Below are 22,983 nucleotides of genomic sequence, written 5' to 3'. Positions count from 1 at the left end.
TTTGCTGGTTACCTTCCTACCAGGGACCTTTGAGAACTGTGTAGAGATGCGTCTCCTCCTGGTGTTCATTTACAGGACAGAACGGGTATTTTGTGCGTACGGGGAATCCTAAGGCTGCTGAGTTCATCTGGGGCTCCCCCAGACAAGCAGCCCCGTGACAGCAGACAACCGAGGGAACAGGGCCATTTGCCGCTGAGGGAATTCAGTCACTACCATCTGCAGCTCTGCTGATCCCTGCATCTGCCACCTGGACTCTTGTGACCTCACCTACTGTTCTTTCTGAGTCCCTATCCTTTTTCACCCACACATTACCGGGTCCCCAGTATTCATTGTTACCTGGTGGTGAGGGATTCTTCTGCTTGTTCATCCTCCTCCTCCTCCTCCTCCTCATCATCATCATCATCTTCTGCAAAGAAATTCAGAAATCTCCCATGATGTGGAGCTCCCACATCACCACTATAAACACAGGGGCTTATATGCCTTAGCAACGTAATTATCTACGCATGACTAACTCTTGTTCTGAAGCTCCAGGGCACTGCCCTGGAGAACTGTTGCGGTATGGATTTCAGATCCAGCAGGGAGTGTCTCTGATTCGGGGGCTCACCATGACTGAGACTGGGCAAAAGTTTAAACTGTCTCTTGTCCAGATCCATGGATGCCTGTCCAGTTTCAATCTGATTTCAGCGAACAGTGTCTTGCAGGTACCACAGTCATGCAACAGGCGCAGGCCCTGTGTGCTCCCAGTGCTCACGGAGAGTCTCCTCCTTGCCCCGAGGACAGCACAATCACCCGGTCCCAAGTCCCTCCACATGTGGACTCATGGGTCCCCAAGTGGACGTCGGTGTTATGGACGGGCCGTCTGTATGAAGAGCGTTTCAGTCTAAACGACGTTCCATCTCCAAGGCCTACTACATCCAATACCTCATTCCCCTCCACAAAGTCAGGGGCTTTATTTTTCCTGAAGTGCATTCGTGAACTTTCGCATGTGATCACCACAGCTATGACAGGTTACTTGATAGACAGTTGAGGAGACAGTTATGGAGAAAGCGAAGATCACTCTCTCGCCCACAGTCAATAAAGACAGCTCCTGGGCGGGAGCCTGGAACTTCCCGCTTAGCTCAGGACTCCCTGCACTCGAACAAGCTGCCTCCTTCCTCGTCCTCCCTTCTGGGCTCTGACACTGGTGGAGGCTGCCTCCTGCCCTAAAGGCAGTTCCCTCGGGGAGGACACAGATGGGTGGAGCACCGTGACCTCCACCCTGTGCACTTCTCCTCTCCTTTCCCACCTGCTAGTCCGGGTCCTCTGGTGGCCCCATGTGTCACATGGAAACCAAGACAGCGGCTGCCAACAATGTGAGGGGAGGCGGGAGATGTCTGGGGAGCCCAGGACCTCGGAGCAGCTCAGTGCACACAGGGCCTGTGGCCGCCTTACCGGGGCTGAGCTGGCGGGCAAGGCACTCTGCCAGCCTGTGTCCCTCGGCCACTTGCTCCTGGATGCCCTGGCCTTGGGAACGCTCGGGGTCATCGTGGGTGAGGAGGTCCTTGAGGTGCTGATCGACTGGCTCAGAAACTTCTCTCCCTTCCCGTAACTTCTGCCACAACTGGGTCAGCTCTTCAGCCTGAGCTTTAATCAGGATATGATATTGCCTAAGGTGGGACATAGAGAAAATTTTAAAACACAGAGTTGAATAGATTCTCTGAGAGCTTTCACGGACGTTTCTGTGATTTTCCGCAAGGAGCCCTCAAGGCCACGTTCTGGCACGTGTGTGGGGCCCTGCCTGTGACACAGAAAGAAGAAGGTAAAACAAGGCTCCTCTGTGTCGGGGAGTCTCCTTGACCTCCTCTGCAGCTCCTTCTTCTGTAAACAAAGCCAGGTGTCTTCCTCAACACCCGTCAGAGAGATGTCCCTTCAGGCCCTCCCTGCGGCACAGCCATTTCCTGTGAACCTACACGGTGTGCATCGTGCTGTGCATGGACCCAGCGCCAGCCACAGAAATGTGGACAGGACAGCTGGTGTGGACTACACAGGTCAGGAGAGCGGCAGGGTCAAGAGGACAGCATTGTCTGAAGGAAAACATGACCGACAAGCTGTCATCCCTCAGGAGGTGACTGTGTTACAGGCAAATGAGGTGGTGATCTCACAACAGTGTGAATGTGGCCAATGCCACAAATTGTTCACTTGAATTTGGTGACTTTCAGCTCAATAAATGATATTTATTTGACACAGAGTGAATGATACATGGAAGCCAATGAAAATGAAACACGACAGGCCAAAACCTCTGGGATGCAGCAAAGGCGATCATAAGAGGGAAGCATATAGCAATCCAGGCCTTCGTAAAAGAGGAAGAAAAGTCTCAAATACACAACCTAACTTTACACCTAGAGGAGCTGGAAAAAGAACAGCAAATGAAGCCCAAAACCAGCAGAAGAAGGGAAATGATAAAGATGAGATCAGAAGTCAATGATATGGAAATAAAATAAAACGGAACACATCAATGAAACCAAGAGCTGGTTCTTTGAATGAATTAACATTATCGGTAAGTCCCTAGCCAGCTTTATCAAAAGAAAAAGGAAAGGGCCCAAATAAATAAACTCAGGAGTGAAAGTGAAGCGACCACAACCAACACTGCAGAAATACACACAAAAAAGAAGACATTATTATGAGCAATTATATGCCAACAAATGGCCCAAATCTGGAAGAAAAGGACAAATCCCTAGAAACATATAAACTCCCCAAACTGCAATAGGAAGAAATAGAAAATTTGAACAGATACATAACAAGTTGAGAAATTGAATCAGCAATAAAAAAACACCCAACAAACAAGAGTCCGGGGTCAGCTGGTTCCCCAGGGGAATTGCACCTGACATTAAAGAAGGGTCCGTACCTATTCTCCTGAAGCTGTTTGAAATAGAAATGGGGGGAAAACTTCCAAACTCATCCTACAAGGCCAGCATTAACTTGACCCCAAAACCATCCAAATCCCCACTAAAAAGGAGACTTGCAGACCAATCTCCCTGATGAACACGGATGCGAAAATTCTCCACAAGATACTAGCCACCCATACCCAACAATACATTAAAAGAATTATTCACGGGGTGCCTGGGTGGCTCAGTCGGTTGAGCGTCCAACTTCAGCTCAGGTCATGATCTCAAGGTTCGTGAGTTTGGGCCCCCATCGGGCTCTGTGCAGACAGTCCAGAGCCTGGAGCCTGCTTCGGATTCTGGGTCTCCCTCTCTCTCTGCCCCTCCCCCACCTGCGCTCTGTCTCCCTCTGCCTCTCAAACATAAAGAGAAAATTAAAACAAAAAAAAAACAACAAAGAATTATTCACCACAATCAGGGGGGGATTTATTCCTGGGCCGCAAGGTTTGTGTTAATATCTGCGCATCAACCAACCTGATACAGCACATGAATAAAAGAATGGATAAGAACCACATGATCCTCTCAATAGATGCAGGAAAAGTTTTTGACAAAATCCAGCATCCTTTCTTGAGAAAACCCTCAAGAAAGTAGGGATAGAAGGAACATACCTCAAGATCATATATACCGATTACAAAAGACCCACAGCTAATATCACCTCAGTGGGGAAAAACTGAGGTCCCTAAGGTCAGGAACACGACAGAAGGTCCACTCTCACCGCTCTTGTTGAACATAGCGTTGGAAGTCCTAGCCTCAGCAACCAGACAGCAAAAGAAATAAAAGGCATCCAAATCAGCAAGGAACAAGTCAAACTTTCACTCTTTGTAGACAACATGATACTCCACATGGAAAACCGGAAAGACTCCCCAAAACACTGCTAGAACTGATGCATGGATTCAGCAAATTCACTGGAATATGGTCAACGTACAGAAATTGCTTGCATTTCTGTATACCGATAATGAAGCAGCAGAAAGAGAAATCAAGGAACTGATCCCATTGACTAGGGTACTGAAAACCACAAAATACATGGGAATGAACCTACCAAAGAGGTAAAAGATTTGCTGTAACTATAAAAAGCTGTAAACTGTAGAAAACTTATGAAAGAAATTGAAGACACACACACAAAAATGGAAAAACAATCCATGCTCCTGGATCTGAGGAACAAATATTGTTAAAATGTCATCACTGGGGCGCCTGGGAGGCTCAGTCGGTTAAGCATATGACTTCAGCCCAGGTCATGGTCCCGCGCGTCGTGGGTTCGAGCCCCACGTCGGGCTCTGTGCTGACCGCTCAGAGCCTGGAGCCTGCTTCAAATTCTGGATCTCTCTCTCTCTCTCTCTGTCCCTCCCCTGTTTGCACTCTGTCTCTCTGTCTCCCAAGATAAAAGAAATACTAAAAAAAAAAAAAAAAAATGTTTTTAATCTGAATACTACCCAAAGCAATCTACAGAGTCAATGCAATTCCTATCAAAAGAACACCAGCATTCTTCACAGAGCTAGAACAAGTAATCCTTACATTTCTGGACTTCAAGTCATATTATAAAGCTGTAATCATCAAGACAGTATGGTATCAGCACAAATACAGACACACAGAACCAGGGGACAGAAGAGAGAACTCAGAAATGGACCCACAAATCTATGGCCAAATAAGCTTCAACAACACATGAAAGATTATTCAATGGAAAAAAGACGGTCTCTTCGGCAAATGGGGTTGGAAAAACTGGACAGAGACGTGTGGAAGAATGAACCTGGAGAACGTTCTTACACCGTACACAAAAATAAACTCAAAATGGATGAAAGACTTAAATGTAGGACAGGAAACCATCAAAATCCTGCAGGAGAAGACAGGTGGCAACCTCTTTGACCTTGGCCGCAGGAACTTCTTACTACACATGTCTCCTGAGGCAAACATGAACCACTGGGATCTCATCAAGATGAAAAGCTTCAACAAACAACAAACTCAAAGGCAATCGAAGCGATGGGAGAAAATATTTACAAACAACATATCGGATAAAGAGTCAGTATTCAATATGTATAAAACAACCTTGATCAAACTCAAAACTCAACACCCAAGAAGCAAATGATCCCGTAAAGAATTGGGCAAAAGACAGAAACAGACACTTCTCCAAAGAAGACATCCAGATGGTAACAGACACACGAAAACTTGCTCAACATCATTCATCATCAGGGAAAAGGAAAGTAAAACCACAATGAGATACCACTCCTATCTGTCAGAATGGCTAAAATGAATAACAGATGGTGAGGATGTGGAGAAAGGGGACCACTTTGGCACTTTTGCTGGTAGAAATGCAAACTGGTGCAGCCACTCTGGAAAACAGTGCGGAAGTTCCTCAAGAAATTTAGAGAAGAGCTACCCTACAATCCGGCAATGGCACTACTAGGTAGTTATCCAAAGGACTCAAAAATGCTGATTCGAAGGGGCACCTGCACCCCAATGTTATAGTACTGTTATCAACAATAGCCAAAGGATGGAAAGAGCCCAGATGTCCATCGACGGATGAATGGATTGAGAAGACATGGTACATAAATTGATACAACGGAACATTACTTGGTGATGAAAAAGAATGGATCTGCCCTTTGCAACACTGTGGATGGAACTAGAGTGTATTATGCTAAGCCGAATAAGTCAATCAGAGAAAGATAAAGATCACATGATTTCACTCATATGTGGAATTTAAGACACAAACCAGATGCACCAGGGGAAAGGAAGGAAAATTAAGATAAAAACAGAGACAGAAGCAAACCATTAGAGAGAGACATTTAAATGCAAAGAATAACCTGAGACTTGCTGGAGGGGTTTTGGGTGGGAGATGGGCTAAATGGGTGATGGGCATTAGGGGGGCAGTTTTCGGGATGAGCACCGGGTGTCATTTGTAAGAGATGATACCCTAAAATCTCCTGCGGAAACCATTTATACACTATATGCGAACTCATTTGGATTTAAATAAATTAAAAAAAAAAAAATACAAACATTGAGCGAGGCCCCGAATAATTGGAGTCCGCAATACACCAGATACTGCTGTCTTCACTGTTTGACAGATGTGTGTGTGCACCTGTGTGCCAGGCAAGTTTCTGCCCTTCTCCTGGCCCAGACCTGTCGCTGACAAGAGTCAGAGATGCCTACGGCCTCCCACCAGCCACGGAGCCCTCCTTACCTGAGCTTCTCGGTCAAGGTCTCTGCCAACTTCCCCTGCTTACGCTGCAGCGTCTCCCCCAGCACGGATTCGATGATGTCTTTCAACTCTTCACACTCTGAGAACACAGACACCGGCCTCAGTGGACAAGCTACACGTGCCGCTGTGCTCGCTGCCTCCAGGGAGGGGGGCGGGGTGTACCCCAGGACAATGTAACCCCAGCATCGGGCTCTGCGCATCTCATTCCTCAGCCCCCCAGCTACACGGTATTTGATACCTCCCTGTTTTAGAGCTGAGGGAAGAGCAGCTCCAAGGCGTGGACAGGAACTAGACAAGGTGAATGACTGGGATTTGGCAGAATCAGAATCCACATCCCCTGACACTCACCCTGATCATGGCCACTCACCTGAGCTGGCAGCCTCTTAGGTAGGACACTAAGCAGGGACATGAAGTGAGGCCCTTAGGACCACAGGACTGACTCATGGTTCCCTTGAGTTGGATAATGAGCACATGTCTCAAAGGCAAAAAGTTCACCCGTATACTCTTGTGTGCACTATAATGCGTAAAACCAGAAGGACCTGAAAGCGATACGGCCAAACACTAACAAAGCTTGTGGTATCAGAAGCAGCAGACGGGGGGGGGGGGCGCCTGAGTGGCTCAGTCTGGCGAGCTTCGCCTTGGGCTCGGGTCATGACCTCGTGGTTCGTGAGTGCAAGCCCCCGCAGCAGGCTCACTGCTCTCAGCGCAGAGCCCACTTCTCGGATCCCGTGTCCCTCTCTCACTGCCCGTCCCCTCCACTCAAAGCAGCAGGTACTATGACAGCAGCAGGATCACAGAGGAGGAATGTGAGGCACAGAAATCGGGGCAGGGCAGCATGGCGGGGAGCACAGGAAGACTGGCCCAGAGCCAGACTGTGTTCCCTCCACCCCAAGCTCCTGGGTGATGCCTTCCTTCGTCGTCTTCACAAGTGGTTTCCCGCACTTGTGTCACGGTTATCAGGAAAGATGCAAAGAAAACTTTGCTTGTCCTTACCCCAAAGCTCATCATCTCTTCACCTTGCTAAAGAGCCGCTTCCAACGTTACTTTTCTCCCCATCAGTCATTTGTAATCCCACCTCTCCTTGTTTTATGGAAAACTCTTGGTAAGGAAACGGCAACAGTTCGGGCTCAGAGTCGTCAGGATTCCTTCCCATCGCCCCGCTGCACACATGCCCCTAACTCAGGATTCCTCCCGCCATGGCAGCCCCCTCTGAATGAACAGGCAGCTGGCCTCCCCATTCCAGGCTGACCGTGGGGGAGGGCCAGCTCCACACACTGGCTTGGGCGGTCACCGGGGCTGTGGTCTCCCCCGCTCACCCTCATTCTCACCGGGCCACTTGACTCCTGGCCAGGCCTGGCCCTGCTGGCCGTCCTGCATCCTTGAAGGTTCCCCAGCTCAGGGAGAGACACAGGAGGGAGCACAGATTGTCTGATGGGCCTTGAAATGCCCTCTACCTCGCCACAGGGTGTCAATGGCTACCGAGGACTCAGGAAGCAGAGCCTGTGCCCACGAAGCACAGCTTCCCTCTCATCAGGGGAGTCACTGTCTGGACGGCATTCCTCATGGATACCGCAGTTTCAGGGAAAGCAGACCCATCTTCCAGCTCCTTGCAAGCTGGCCGTGTCTCCTTGTCCCCGCCCGCGCCCCGTGTGCACCATCAGCAAGTTTCCCCAGTGAAACAGCTCGCTGCTTTGCCATTGGAACCTCAGAGAAGTGGGACGTGATGGAGTTCATTAGTCCGAGACACGAAGGCCAACAGTGATGCAGGATGTGACACACACACACACACACAGGACCCTGAGAGGACCAGGCATTTCTGGGTCTGCGTCAGGAATCAATCACTAGAAAGTTAACTGTAACCCCACCCTGTACAGCACTGCAAACCAACCTGGAGAAACTGCTAGTCTCGTTTTCCCCATTCTTCCCATCCTCGGCAAAATGAGGGTAAGACACCCACTTCCACTGGGTCCTCCGGGAGCTTTAGTCTGTTAAGCTTCCAACTCTTGATTTCGGCTCAGATCATGATCTCACATTCCTGAGATCGAGCCCCACGTCAGCCTCTGTGCTGACAGCACCGAGCCTGCTTGGCATCCTCTATCTCCCTCTCTCTCTGCTCCACCCCGACTAACACTGTCTCTCTCAAAACCAACAAACATACATTAAGAAATACCCACTGCTACTTTTCCTGGATTGTGGTCACAATGGAATTGATCGTGACGATGGAAATAGAGAAGACAAAGTCCGGAGAGGGCTTTCGTTTTCTCTCCACACAAAGCCAATTCCTGTCTCCAGGAATACAGACAGTCATCACTTTGGTGACCCTGACCTTGTAGGACTTACTATATTTCTGCAGCTGGTTGGCCAGGGAGTAGGCAGTAGCTTCGGATACAAGGAATTTCTCTCTGAGGTCTCGGAAGTCCTGCTGGCTTGCTTCCAGCTTGGATTGAAGCTCCTGGTTGAGTTCCAGGAGGCTCATTTCTGTCCCTGGATCAGACACCGGGTCAAGAGGTGCTGCCATGGTGACATGTGGCAGAAGAGGTAGAGCTGGGGACTGGGGAGAAGAAACCAAACACATGACGGGTTAAAAACAAGTGAAATCAAGTAGGTTCAATCAGGACTGAGGGGCGAGGATACAGCAATTCTTTACTTACTACTGGGAACAACTTGAACAACACCCCACAGCACTGGAGAGTCAGCAGCTACAAAAAGAAGGTTCGAGATGCCAGAGTCGAGAGCCCGAGGCACTGCCTGTAGCTCAGACTCCAACCGGAATGACAGACCGAGCACCTGGCACGCCAGGTGATGGTCTGCAGTTGCAATAACAGAATTGGAACGCGGGGATGTCATGGAACCTTGGGAGCCATTGCCTTCCAGGTGCCAAGGCTACGCAGATACCCAAGGCTGCCTAGTCTCCCCTGAAGGTCACCACTGATGGGGACCACCCCTCAGCGGCCACTCTCAGTAGTTGTCTACCCTTGTGCTAATACCACAGATCCCATATCTCTCTCTGTCTGTCTCTGTTTTAAGTTTATTTATTTATTTTGAGAGAAAGCACGAGCACGTGAGCGGGATGGGGTGGAGGGAGTGGGAGAGAGAGAGAATCCCAAGCAGACTCTGTGCTATCTGCACAGTACCGTACGGGAGCCTTGATCTCATGAACCGTGAGATCATGACCTGAGCCAAAATCAAGAATCAGACACTCAACCCAATGAGCCATCCAGGTGCCACAGACCCCATCTCTTTCCAAACACATCTCAGCATCGTTCTCACTGTTCATTCTTGTGTGTGCATAAAAACATCAAGGCAGAAATAGTTTCCCAAGTTTTACTAAAGGGCTGTCATCAAGCCACCCCACTTCTCTTTAAGGTCAAACAGACCTTCAGGCTTTTCCAGTGAGTGAAACATTCCAAAGTCTTAGACTGTCATGATGTTCTTCTCTGGATCTCTCTAGTTTGTCCTCTATCCATTAAAAAGTGTAAGACAGGAGGCAGAGTATAATACTAAGTGAATAAATATTTACTTGAGAAAAATGTTTTGTCCCAACTCTCACTGTTCTTCTGGCTGTTTTCCTGTGTTATGAGGCTTTCTTATCCCCTCTTGGGGCACCATTTTGGCTTCCCATTAAACTGATGTTGGATATCCCTATATCCTCGACTCCTTCTCTACGTGTGAGTTGTTTTTTTGTTGTTTTTATAATGTCACTAAACAACCATATTTCATGCTTGTCACTTACGGATTTCATGTGTCTCTCACAAGATCTCTTTCGAACTGTCAAAATGTTAATTTATACGTATGTCCTTGAATACATGTAGTGACCACCTACTTTGGAAACATCTATAAACTTGATGCTATTTGATTACGTTCATTTGGCCTACCTTCATATTTAATAGAACGGAGGTTAACAAACCCTCTGTTTGCTCTCTATTACTTAAGAGTCTGTTTCATGGTTTGCCTCTCTCTTTACCAACCGCCCATCGTTCATCTATTGGGTTTCTTAAATTCCACAGATGAGTGAAATCATATGATACGTGTCCTTCTCTGGCTGACTGACTTCACTTAGCATAATACACTCTCGCTCCATCCACGTCATTGCTAGAACTGATACACAAATTCAGTAAAGTCCCAGGACACAAAATCAACATACAGAAATCTCTTGCGTTCCCACACATCAATAATGAAGCACCACAAAGAAAAATCGAGGAGTTGAAACCATGTACAATTGCACCTAAAACCGTAAGATACTTAGGAATGAACCCAACCAAAGACGTAAAAGATCTGCACTCTGAAAACTAGAGAACCCTTACGAAAGGCACTGAAGAGGGCAGAAAGAAATGGAAAAACTTCCCGTGCTCATGGATTAGAAGAACAGATATCGTTAAAATGTTGATACTAACAAAAGCAATCCACACACTGACTGCAATCCCTATCAAAATACCACCAACCTTTTCCACAGAGCTACAACAAGCAATCCTCAACTTTGTATGCAACCAGAAAAGACCCCAAAGAGCCAAAGGAATCTTGGATGGCCTCGAAAGCCAACCTTGTACCCCACATCAAAGCGACTGACAGTACTTTTGCTGGAATACGTCTCAGTGTTTATTGCTCTAGAGTGACTTTCCTAAGGCAGCAACATGCCATTCTAATCTTATTTGAACTTGTCATTCTCACTCTCCTGTTTTTCATGAAATTATACTTTTTAGTGTTTGTTCTGTTGAATCGCTTTGGGTTTCTCCTCAAGACATTCTTATTGTGATGTTCACGTTCAATATTTGTTACCGATTTCCTGTCATTTGTTATTCTCTTTTCGGCTCGGTCATCTCTCTCTTTTTCAATTCTAACAGTTCTTTATTGGGGTCGAATTGACCTAGAGCAAAACGCACAAACCGCAAGCACACAGCTCAATGAATTTAACGTACGTATGCATCCTGTCACCACCCAGATCGAGATATAGAACACTTTCGTCCGTGGCGCAAAGTTCTCTTCTGCTCCTTGCCGGTCAATACCCATTTCCAAACACAAACACACTCTGAATTCTCACCCTAGACGACTTTTGCTTGTTCTTACACTTCATATAACTGCAATGATGTCGTATGTTCTCCTATGTTCTGTGTTCTCTCACTCGGTGTCTGGTTTTGAGATCTCGTCCTGATTAGCTGTGTGTCAGCCATTGGTGCTGATGCTGCCGAGAAATACTCTGCTTGGGGATTATAGCACAATTTGACTATCCGTGTTCCTGCTGGACAGATCTAGTTTTGGTTATCACACACAGAGTAAGGACAAATAATCATGTCCAAACTGTGTTTGTGCAGACACCCACTGGTTCCTCCCAGGTACACATCCTAGGAATAAAATGCTTGGGGAAAGCAGAGAAACTGACACAGACTTTTGCAAAGGCTTTGTCTCCTAGATTTCCGCCCAAAGATAGGCAGTCCCAGTTTCTCTACATTCCCACATACCTGGTATTCTTGGTCCTTTTGATTTTAGCCATTCTGCTAGCTGTTAGTGCTCGGTTTAGTTTTCGAATGCTCTTGGTCATTTGGGTATCTTCTTTTATGAAGCTCCTTTTGAGATCTTTTCCTCATCAATAAGCTCGGTTCTCTGTAATTTTCTTTGTGATGTGTGTAAGTTCCTTCTGTATTTTGGATAAGGTCGTTGCCATATATGAGGTATTGCAAGGAATTATTCCTGGACTGTGGATTGTGTTTTCACTGTGTATTTTATGATGACTTTTTAAATTTTACATATTTTGAGAGGGGGAGGGGCAGACAGAGAGGGAGAGGGTGTGTCTTTTCACTTTTTAAATAGTGATTTATGATCAACGAAGGATTTAATACTTTATGAAATCCAGGTTTTTATACTTTTTTTCTAAGTTCTTTATGTTGATAGAGAAAGTGAGTAGGGGAGGGGGAGGGAGAGAGATTCCCAGGCAGGCTCCACACTGTCAGTATGGAGCCCAATGCCCCCGGGGCTCAAACCCGTGAAGTGTGAGATCATGACCTGAGCCAGAATCCAGTGCCGGACGCGGACCTGACCAAGCCATCCAGGCACCCTTCCACATACATTTTAGAATTAGTTGGTAACTTCCCCCCAAAATGCCTACTCCAATAGGAATCAGGGTAATATTGATTTGGTATTCCAACAAGATTGGATCTTCTCATCTATGAAGGTGCTGTATACACTTTTATATGTATCTAGATCTCCTTTAATTTCTGTCAGCAATAGTTGTCTGGAGTCTTCCTTATATGTGTTCTTATGCATTTAATGATTGTGTGGATGTGAATCTCTATTGTGTTTATTGAGTTTAATTTTATTTTGTTTTTAAATTTCATTTTCTAAATGCTCACGGTTGGTATGGAGAAATACACTAGATTATCACACGAATGCTACCGGGGGATACTTTGGGTACGTTAGACGGCATTTTTAAAGTGTACCATGCGGGGTATGGGTGGCCCAGTTAGTTAAGCATCTGACTCTCTGGACTTTGTCTCAGGCCATGATCTCACGGCTAGTGATTCAAGCCCACACATCGGGTGCTGTGCTGACAGTGTGGAACCTGCTTGGGATTGTCTTGCTCTCCCTCTCTCTCTCCCCCTTCCCTGCTCAATCTCAGAATAAATAAATAAACATTAAAAAAGTAAATAAGGCGTACAATTAAATGCACAGCAAAATCAAACTCCAGCTACCATCAAGACACGGCATTTCTTCCAGCTCACAACTTCCCTTGTGGCCCTTTGCAGTCCATCACTGTCTCCGCCTCAGCCCCAGGCACCCACTGACCCTACAGGTGGGTTTGCCTTTTTTAACAACTCTAGGTAGGTGGAACGCTTTGGTGCCTACATTCCTTGGTGCAGCATAAGGATTCTGAAATCCATCCATATTACTGCACGTATCGCCAGTTTGTGCTTTTTTATCGCTAAGTAGTATTCCTCCGAACGGCTACATCCTGTCGATTTATACAGTCACCTACTAGTGGCCTCTGTGTGGTCTCCAGGGTTTAGCCACTGTGAAGAAAGCGATGGGGAGTATTCATGTACAGATCGGTGTGTAAATACTTAGAAGTGAAATGGCTGTTCATGTGAGTGGTCAATGTTTAACTATGGTTCAGCCTCTCTACATGACTGGACCAGTTTTCATTCCCACAAGTGTTGGAAACTTCTAGTGACTTCACATCCTCACCACATATATTTCCGGTCTTCTTCATTTTAGCCCATGGCAATGGACGTGTAACGCTAACTCACGGTAGCATTAACTTGTGTTCCTCCTGATGACTGAGTGTGTTCTGGAAAACTGACCTCCGTGCTTTGGAGCCAAAATATACCACAAAGACAGAGTCTGAGATAAGGAGGAACACTAACAGCTTTCTTGCTTTCCCAGGCAAAAAGGATGACAGCAGGCTAAGGCCTTCAAAAACTGCCAGCTCCTGCCCCTGGAGGAAGGGGTTGGGGGTCTTATCGGGAAAATCAAGGTGTGGCCAGTAGCGACAGCAACTGTGTACATGCCGCTACCCTCCTTCCTCATGTCCTGGGGTGTACCTGCTTCCTGATACAGAAGGCTAAGAAGGGAGGAGGGGAGCTTTGCAGAAGACAAGAAAAAGGTTACTTAGTTTAAAATCGAACCTGGGGAAACATCACTGAAGCCATTTTCATTTTTCTTCAACTTTATGCCTTTAAGTGGTTTCCAGCGGAGCATCTTTTCAAGTGCTTTTTGGCCATGTGTATATCTTGTTTTGTGAGGTATTTCTTCTTCGAGACTTTTGACCAGGAGCGCCTGGGTGGCTCAGCTGGTTAAGTGTCCGACTGGTGATTTTGGTTCTGGTCATGCTCCCACAGTTCCTGAGATCGAGCCCCACTTCAGGGTTTGTGCTCACTGTGTGGAGCCTGCTTGGGATTCTGTCTCCCTCTCTCTCTGACCCTTGCCTGCTTGCTCTCTATAGCCCTCTCAGAATAGATAAAAATAAACTTAAAAGACTCTTGACCAATTCTCTTCTTGCACTGTCTTATCACACAAAATACGTGTCAGAACAGTACACTGAACACTACACAGCATTACCTTGAGAAATTAATGAACTAAACACATGGAGAGGTAAAATTTGCTGTGGATTGGAAGACCTCAATATGGTTTACATGTCAGTTCTTCCCAAATTGATCTACAGATCTGATACAAGGCCAATCAAAATTCCAGCAGACATGCTAGTAAACATTTCTAAGCTGATCCAACACTTCATATGGAAATGGAAAGGATCTTGAATTATCAAAGTGATTTTAAAAAGAAGAATGGTGGATGACTCAAGTGCCTATTCCAGAATGGCCATACGCATCTTTTACGCAATTTTGGAGTGATGTATCCTATTATTATTCAGTTGTAAGAGTTTCTGTACGTTCTCACTGAAGCTTGGAAGTTGCTCTACTCCCTTTGTACGTGAAGTACATGTCCTTGTTCTAAAATTGGGCCAATATTTATATTAGTTTTTATGTGGCGAGAGAATATGGAAGACCAGAAAGCATTTAACTTACCAGAGAGGAAGACAGATCATCACTGGTCATTATGGAGAGGATGACCCTATGAGATTTAGTGAAGTTGCCTCCGTTTCCCCAGCTGGCCAAGACATAGTGGGTAGTAGCCACAGATGCCAGCCGTTTCCTCTGAAGACCTTGGCAGTATTGACTGGTTGGAGCCACCATGGATCCCGGGTGTCAGTTGTGTCCTAAAAGGCTGAAATCTGGCTGAGGCTCCAGGGCTGTTGGGCCAAGGCAGGTCACCCAGCTGTTGGAAAACACACAGGCAGACCAGGACAATCACCGAGGTCATAGCCAGGCAGCTTTGGTCATTTCCTCCAAGGAACCCACCAGCACTACACTTCTCATGACTTCCTGTTTACCACACTGAGATCCCCAGGACAGTTGGGAGAATGTGTTATTCACCACTGTATTCGGGGTTCCTAGCACTGAGCCAAGCACTGAGGAGGCCCTCAGGGACTTCCTTTCACTGATCAAATACAAGTTGCTGCCAATCTCTGACCATCTCAACTCCATTCCAGTCACAAATGTCCAGTCAGGGGCCCCCTGCTTTCTCCCAAGAGGTAGCAAATCCCCTCCCTCAGAGAGGAAGCTGCCCTACCCTCTCCATGTCCCAGGACACTGCCCTGTGGTGAGCTCTGATGAAGACGGGGTTCTCCTCGGGGATTCCTCTCAATGGCTCACTCTGTCATGGGGAAGAGATGTCCTGGGCCTGGCCCCCACACCAATCCTCTGCTCTGTCACAACACAACACCCCAGTGTAGGAGAGCTACCACATTGTGTTTGCATCGTTCTCCCACTGCTTTGTCCTCCTCGGGAAATCGTATTGATTTCCAAGTTCTGAACACAGCCTCAGGAAAATGAAGCACTCAACCAATAGTCAAGAAAATCACTGGTCAACAGATATTATGTGTAAAGCCTTCCACATTCCTGACCAGAAATTCAGAAGAATATTATTAGTATTATGACTTCAAATGCAAGGGTCCCCTGCCCTGGCCCCTCTTGGCCTTAGGGCAAAACGATTTGAGGTAAGAATGGACATCTCCAAATCTGATCCAAACACCATTGATCCCTCCAAACCCACACTTCCTTGGAGGCCATCCACTGTCAGGGCAGCTCCAATGTCGAAGCTCAGGGACTGGGGCAGAGCCTCATGGTCACACCATCCTACCCTTAGAAACGGTGCTTCCCGGCAGTGCAAACCAACCCCCGTCCGTCCTGTGGGGCTCCCTGGCCGGTGCACCGTTCACTGTGGAGTGCGTTACACCCCCAGTCCTCACTGCTCGCCTCAGGCTGCTCCTTGCAGGGTTGGATGCTACTGTACGCGTTCCTCAGTTTCTCCAGATTGTTCTGAGCTCCACTTGCCCGTATTCTCAGGTCCTTGGGCAGCCACCGTTCCACCATTACCTTGTCCTTCTCTGGGTCATTCTCATGCTCCACACCTGCTGATTTTCTGTCTTCCATCGGCTCCCTCGGTCCTCTGTTTCCAGTGTGGGCTCAGCCGGGCTCCTGCAGGAGACACACAGACAAGGGACCAAGTCAGGTCTCAGCCACAGTCCTCAGGACACGTTTAACAGGCACCTCAGTCCCTCGTGCTCTCAGAGAGACTGAGCGGCAAGGGACTTTGGAGAAGTTGAATGACAACCTTATCTTACAGACAAGGAAACTGAGGCCCAGAGAGATGAGGAGATTTTCCCAAACTCCCTCATCGCTTGATGGCAGCACACACACCAACAGGTGCCTTGGCCGCAAGCTTCCCTTGGACTCTCCTATCACACCCTCCAGGAACCCACATCTGAATTTCAGAGGACACTGATCAAACATCTGTACCCCACCCCCGCCCCCGTTAAAACAAAAATGTCACAAGGACCTTTCTTGGGACACTTCCTTGTCACACTTCTACAGCCCTGTAGTTTATACTCAGTTGATTTTCAAGCCTGGCTGGCACAATGGGCCCAAGGAACTCAACAATTAAGTAAAATTCATCACAGCAGAAATTAAAATGTATTGATGTGGTTATCTATAAGACACCGATCTCCTGGGCTGGAAAATCATCTTCCTGACAGCGGGCGCTCTGCCTGCCCTGTTCATCCCGTCTCTGCAGCGCCTCCATTAAGAGCCTGCCAGGGAAAACGTTCAGTAAATACTTGTCAAGCAGATAAATAACAGTTCTCAGGAACAACTGCCTTTACCTATCTCTAGTCCCAACCACAGTTCCAAACAAACCGTATCCAGGGTCTGTGCTGAAGCGATAAAAGCACAGCCTTAAGAAAAGCAGGCCCAGATTCCAAAACCAGCTTTACCACATGCCACATGTGCTTCAGTGGATGATTTCAGTATCTCTTGGAGCATGTTTATCGCATGTATAATAAGAGAAGAATGTATACTGTAAGGTAGAGAAATCAGCATGAACCACGAGAGTATTGGATCAGAAAATGTGAGATCATGCAGCACACAGGGGTAGCCAACCTGCAAGGAGAATGAGAGAGCAGGCATCTGAGAAATTCATCTGACAGAAGTCCTCTAGCAGCAGGAAGGCGAGGACTATCTTACCTTAAGCAATCTGAATCACGGCACCAGAAGATGTTACCAGTGGGAGATTCTGCATTGTGTGAATGGAGAGCTCAGTGCTTAGATTCCCCGTGAACGACTGACGTGAGGATCCATGCCCGAATGAACACAGTGACGGGGTACCCGGCTGGCTCAGTCGGTAAACCATGCGACTCTTGATCTCGGGGCTGGAAGCTCAAGCCCCACGTTGGCGGTGCGCCTACTTAAAATATAAAATGAAAATAAAAGCAAAAGTATGCTACCAGCCCGTGGAAGGACAGTAGGGCAGTAGATGAAGGACAGCACATTCTCAAGATGGGAATGCAGGCAGGCCCGGAGGGGCAACAGCACCAGGGTTAGGGGTGTCTTTTCTTCTTCTGTTTGCACAGGTTATGGGTCATAGCTGGTGTGGTCTCCAACTGAAGTTGTTTCCAATCATCTAAGGAGCTTGTCCTATCGGTCAGGAGGGGCAGTTTTTGGCTCTACAAGGTTGTTGCTGGAACTGTCATGGTCATCTTCCCCTCCCAGGGGATCAAAACCACAGGGTCAATATTTTATGATGAAGCCATCGGGCATTGTAGGACACAAGCTAGAAAGGAGAGCACGTGCCGTGTCCCTGCTCTTCTAGTCCCAGGAGGCGGGAAACCACAAAACCACTCTCTACCACCACCCTTGCCTCCAGCTCCTGTCCAGCTGCCTACTCTATCAAGTTAACACCTGGGACAACCCACGTAGGAACAATTCCTTTTGACCCATTGGGAAATGAGAAATGGAGCCACAGAACGATTCAAGAGACTTCGTCAATGTCACACTTTTGTCACCAGGGTTGCACCTACAGCTTCTGAGGCCAGAGTGCTCTCTTTTCTTGTTCTCTATGTTAGGGATTTCCAGGGAGAAAGAACAAGGCCAGCCCCCAATGCCCTGAACTCTGCACTCCCGGCTTGACTGTGTTGTTCTCATGCTGGAAAGAGAGGATCTGAGATACAGAATACCAACCTGAGATAAGACTGCTTTGAAACCTTGATAAATGAGACAAAACAAGGCTACCTCACAATATTGTTCAGGCCAGACAACAGCAAGGTCACAGTGAAATTTACAACGTCCCAAACATCTTCTTTTCATAAGGAAATGCTATCGCTTCTTTACCACAAGCATAGAATGTCCAGTGCTAATAGGCTTCAATATAGAACAAACCCTGCTTACTTCCATCAGCCCCCACCCACATCAACCAACCAAAGCCCAAATCCTATCATAGATCCTCTTAGTGAGACCTTGGGGTGTGTTCTTTCTGGCTGCAAGCAATAAAAATCCCAACCTCTTTAGTGAGAGGTGTCTTCCTGGCAATTTGGCTTAAAGGAATTAACACCGACCTTCCAGGAATGAGCAGCTGTAAACACCCAGCCTCAGGAAGAAAGGTTACATTGTCTGGGACATGCCCAGGCTCTGGGGCTCCAGACCTGATTTTTATCTTGAAAACTAAAAGAAAATAAAAGACTCTCTCTACCAAACCCCCTTGGTAACTAACATGAAACTTAGGCGCTCAGGCAGGATGTTTTTCTCCACATCTGATTTAAAATAGAGATTAAGGATAAGGTTAAGAAAGAAGCTAGTTAAGAGAGAATGTGTAGCACATGTGTAGCTTCCCAGGGCCTGGGATCACTTAAAACCCAGTATTCCTAGCTGGGCTTGAAGCTCCAAGCCTTCAGTTGCAGATGAATGAGCTCTCTCTTGACCCAACCAAAGGCAGGCGCTGATCCTCTCCCTGGCCTCTCTAGCCCCCAGTTGCCACTCTGGGCTCTTCTGCCTTGTGTAACTCCATCAGCTCAGAAGATATTGAGCCCATGAGGCTCCTGGCTGGCTCCGTTGGTAAAGCCCGTGACTCTTGATCTCAGGGTTGTAAGCTCGAGCCTGGATTGGGTGTAGAGATTACTAAAAATGAAATTCAAAACAAACAAACAAAAAGAAGACATCGGGCCCAAAAACCATGTTGCCGTATCTACAGCTATGTGACATCAGAGCATCACAAAATCTTCTGTTGGCTACAACGTTGCAGGACTCTCCCATGCCACGTTCAGGAGATGCTACATTTCTTTCAGTAATTAGTCAATATCAAGACGTCCTCACCCCATCCAACTGAAACGTATGCTGTTCGGAATGCATTTGTCCCTGTTGTGTAGCAAAAGCCGAACTCGGTTTGGCGCCTGGCGGTCTCGGTAAAGCACATGGAGGACTTGGCCGGTTCCTTCCATCTGGTCTCCTTCACATGGGTGCCTGGCCCTTCCCTTCCTTTCTCCTCCCACGACACTGTGGGGTACTGGTCTCCACTCCTTCCCCCCACCCCCGCCCCCGGCGAGTGAGAGACTCACATGACATCTCTTTTTCCCCCAGACATCCCACTCCTTGTATCTGTGCTTACCAGACACACCTTCTGGGTCTTTCTTCATTTTGTTTCCTTAAAGTTTTTGCTGACTTCTAGAATATATCCGTGGCATATATTTGGCGAATCTTTTTGTTGTTGTTCTTATTCCTTCTATTGACGTTTTCATTTTCAAGAGCTATTTTTCTACACCGGTCTCATAACCAGGGAGCATCCAAGGCCTGAGGCCTTAGAATCCACACTGGGCCTGAACCTAGAGGGTAATGACATCACTTCCTGCCTGGTAGGCCAGCAGGCCATTGGCCAGGAGGGTGGGATGGGCGGGGAGAGGTGTGGGGGAGCATCATGGGAGTGGCAGCCAAGGAACCCATGTAAAGGGGCCTGTCTCCTGTGGATGAGGCTTGACAGTGGCTGCTGTTTAGGCTTCTGTTGCTCACAGACTCTAGGACCTGATACTCTAGGACTGCTACCTGATTTGCTTGCAAGTGTGGGCAGACGGACGCGTGTGTGTGTATGTGTGCACGCGTGCACGTGTGTGTGTGTGTGTGTGTGTGCACGCGTGCGTGTGTGTGTGTGCGCACAGGGGCAGGCCTGCATCCTAGAGACCGTGAATGTACATTGTGAAGAATACAAGGTTGTGCCCAGGCGACACAGGCTGGGTTTCTATGTATGGTCCTGTAGGTATTCAAAAGTGGCCGTATGTTTTCAAGATACAATTGCTTTGTTGGACTTCTTGTCTGCTTGGTTAGTTCTACCCACGTGTCATGAAAGCCATGTTACCAACATGTTTGGCCATAAAGGCCACTGCATCGTCAGCTCACCAAGATGGTACGCTTTACGTCCTATGAAGTTTTACTCACAGTTTTGAGGATAAACTTGGGAGGCACAAGCAATGCCACAGCAAGGGTGAGGCCAGTAACACTATCTGCGAGAACCTTTTTCCCACATTAGAACGTGTTCTGGCCTGAGTCGACCACGTGTGGTGTCTGGTGTACGAGGTCGTCACTTATATAGCATGAAGCTGTTTAGGGCCATCTCCTGTGCTGATACGTACATAACTGATGTGACAGGTTGCAAGGAACGAGGCCTCACAAATCCAGAGTCTCAGTTTGATTCCCTGAAGAGTTCTCCACACACCCCATACATCCTGCTCTCAGCATGCCATAGGGAAGAACTCTCCCAATAGGAACCACCATTAGTATCTTTGTCAACAGGTTTCTCACCAGATGTTTACAAGGAAACTTGACTGGGGCATGTTTCTTTTTCCAGGCCTGCCTCACCAAAGGAGATAATAACAAGTGAAAGGAACACAGTTTCTCTTCTAGTCCCCGATTGTCTAGGTGGAGGGGCTCCTGGGTGGCTCAGCTGGTTAGGCCTCTTGCTCTTGATTTTGGCTCAGGTCATCTCATGGATCATGGGATCCAGCCCTGTGTTGGGTCCCGCCCTGACAGTGCAGAGCCTTTTTGGGATTCTCTCTCCTTCTCTCTCTGCCCCCCTCTCTCTATACCAAAATAAATAAACATTTTGTATGCCAACTGTAAATATTTATGCCTCCAATATCTAAGTGCCTAAATATACAAAGCAAAAACTAACAGAGCTAAAAGGAGTAATAAACAGTAATACGATACTAGTGGGGGATTTGAACACCCCACTCAATAAATAAACATTTTTAAGGAAGTGTCTAGGTGGGGTTTTTAGGCACAGCTTATACATCAGCAGGAATTCAAGTTTCTTTCTCTGAGCAAAGGTACAGTGATATCTCCTAGCATTGCTCATTAGTCAGTGCCAGATTTCATAGTTCAATAATATGTATATTATCCTGAGAAAGCACATGGTCCTCTGTGGAATCAACCCACTTAGGAGCATGTTTTCTTTTTACTACCCTGTCCCATTTCCTTTTATTACCTGTTGGACAAACATCCTTCCCCCAGGGACAGTGCCAGTTCAGAGGTACTGCTTAACCTAGAGGTGAGGCCAAGGAGTAGTGTGCACCCGGCTAGAATGGGGCTGCCTTCAGAGTCAGCCATAATTTAGCTACGTGTAGTAATAAACCAGCCTAAAGTACCATTATGAATAAGTACTGCCAAATTTAGTCATACGGGTTTCATATTTGTGTGCATTTGTTTTTTTCTTTTGAGAGAGAGAGAGAGAGAGAGAGAGAGAGAGAGAGAGCGCCTGCAGGTAGGGGAGAGGGGCAGAGGGAGAGAGAGAATCTTAAGCAGACTCCACACTCAATGTGGAGCCTGACATGGGGCTCAATCCATGACCATGGGATCATGACCTGAGCCCAAATGAAGTGTGGGACACTGAATCTACTAAGCCACCCAGGTGCCCCTGTATTTTATTTTGATATCAACCTCTTGGTGAAAATATGTTTAGACGTCGGCAAGGGACCATGGCATCACAGAAAATGACAGAAAACCTATGTGAAGTGTGAAAGATATTTATCAAAGTTAGATTGGGAGCGCCTGGGTGGCTCAGTCGGTTGAGTGGATTGGACTCTTGGTCTTGGCTCAGGTCATCATCTCATGGTTCGTGAGATCAAGCACTACATTAGGCTCTGTGCTGACAGCTCAGAGACTGCTTAGGATTCTCTCTCCCTCTCTCTCTCTCTCTCTCTCTCTCTCTCTCTGCCCTTCCCCCACTTGCTTGCTCTCATGCTCTGTCTAAATAAAGCAATAAACATTAAACAAATTATAATGAGTTGCATAATTTCATTCTCCCTTAGTGTCTCCTTTCCACCTGCAGAGCCAAGAAAACTTTTCAGCAGAGTCCTCACTTTCCAATGAATATAATCCAAGGACATAATAATTTGAACTGTTAGCCCATACCTTCAGTGTTTTCCCATAACCTGCCTTAAATACCAGGTATTTCCAATGCCCACTCCCATGTTCAGTGAGACTAGTGAGGGTGGTAAGTAATGTGGTATATCCAGGTCACATTCTGTTTCTTGGTCTACTTCTGTACTCTGCGTGTCAACTTTTGTCTGCTACTGTACCTCGGACCGCACATACAAAACACAACAAATCTTTCTGTTTTTTTAATTCTTTGGAGACAGCACAAGCAGGGGAGGGGCAAAGAGAAGGGGACAGAGGATCTGACAGGCTGACAGCAGCGAGCCTGATGTGGGGCTCCAACTCATGAACTGTGAGATCATGACCTGAGTCGAAGTCAGATGCTCAACCAACTGAGCCACCCATGTGCCCCCTCAACAAATCTTAAATGTATAGGGACTCTGCACTGATCTTGGAGAATGTCAGGCAACATTTAGGATTCTCTCAGGGTTCAGAATGGGTCTTGATCTGCAAGGCCCAAGATAATTTCCCTATCCTTTCCTTAGGGGGAGTAACAACACGTTCCTGATCTAAACACCTTATGATTTCCAAGACAACACGTACGCGCGCGCGCACACACACACACACACACACA

At 47.2% G+C, this 22,983-nt stretch overlaps 1 pseudogene; it reads right to left on the bottom strand.

Moving 5' to 3' along the window:
• Window positions 1-15,594, bottom strand: part of LOC109261815 (neuroblastoma breakpoint family member 6-like) — a 31,037-nt pseudogene extending 15,443 nt beyond the window's left edge.
• Between the last annotated feature and the right edge of the window lie 7,389 nt (window positions 15,595-22,983).

This window comes from Panthera pardus, unplaced genomic scaffold (assembly GCF_024362965.1).
Source record: "Panthera pardus isolate Hobbes unplaced genomic scaffold, ASM2436296v1 HiC_scaffold_329, whole genome shotgun sequence".
NCBI classification, from domain to species: Eukaryota; Metazoa; Chordata; class Mammalia; order Carnivora; family Felidae; genus Panthera; species Panthera pardus.
The sequence above is the reverse complement of the archived record's forward strand: the minus strand, read 5'-3'. Positions and strand labels throughout refer to the sequence as shown.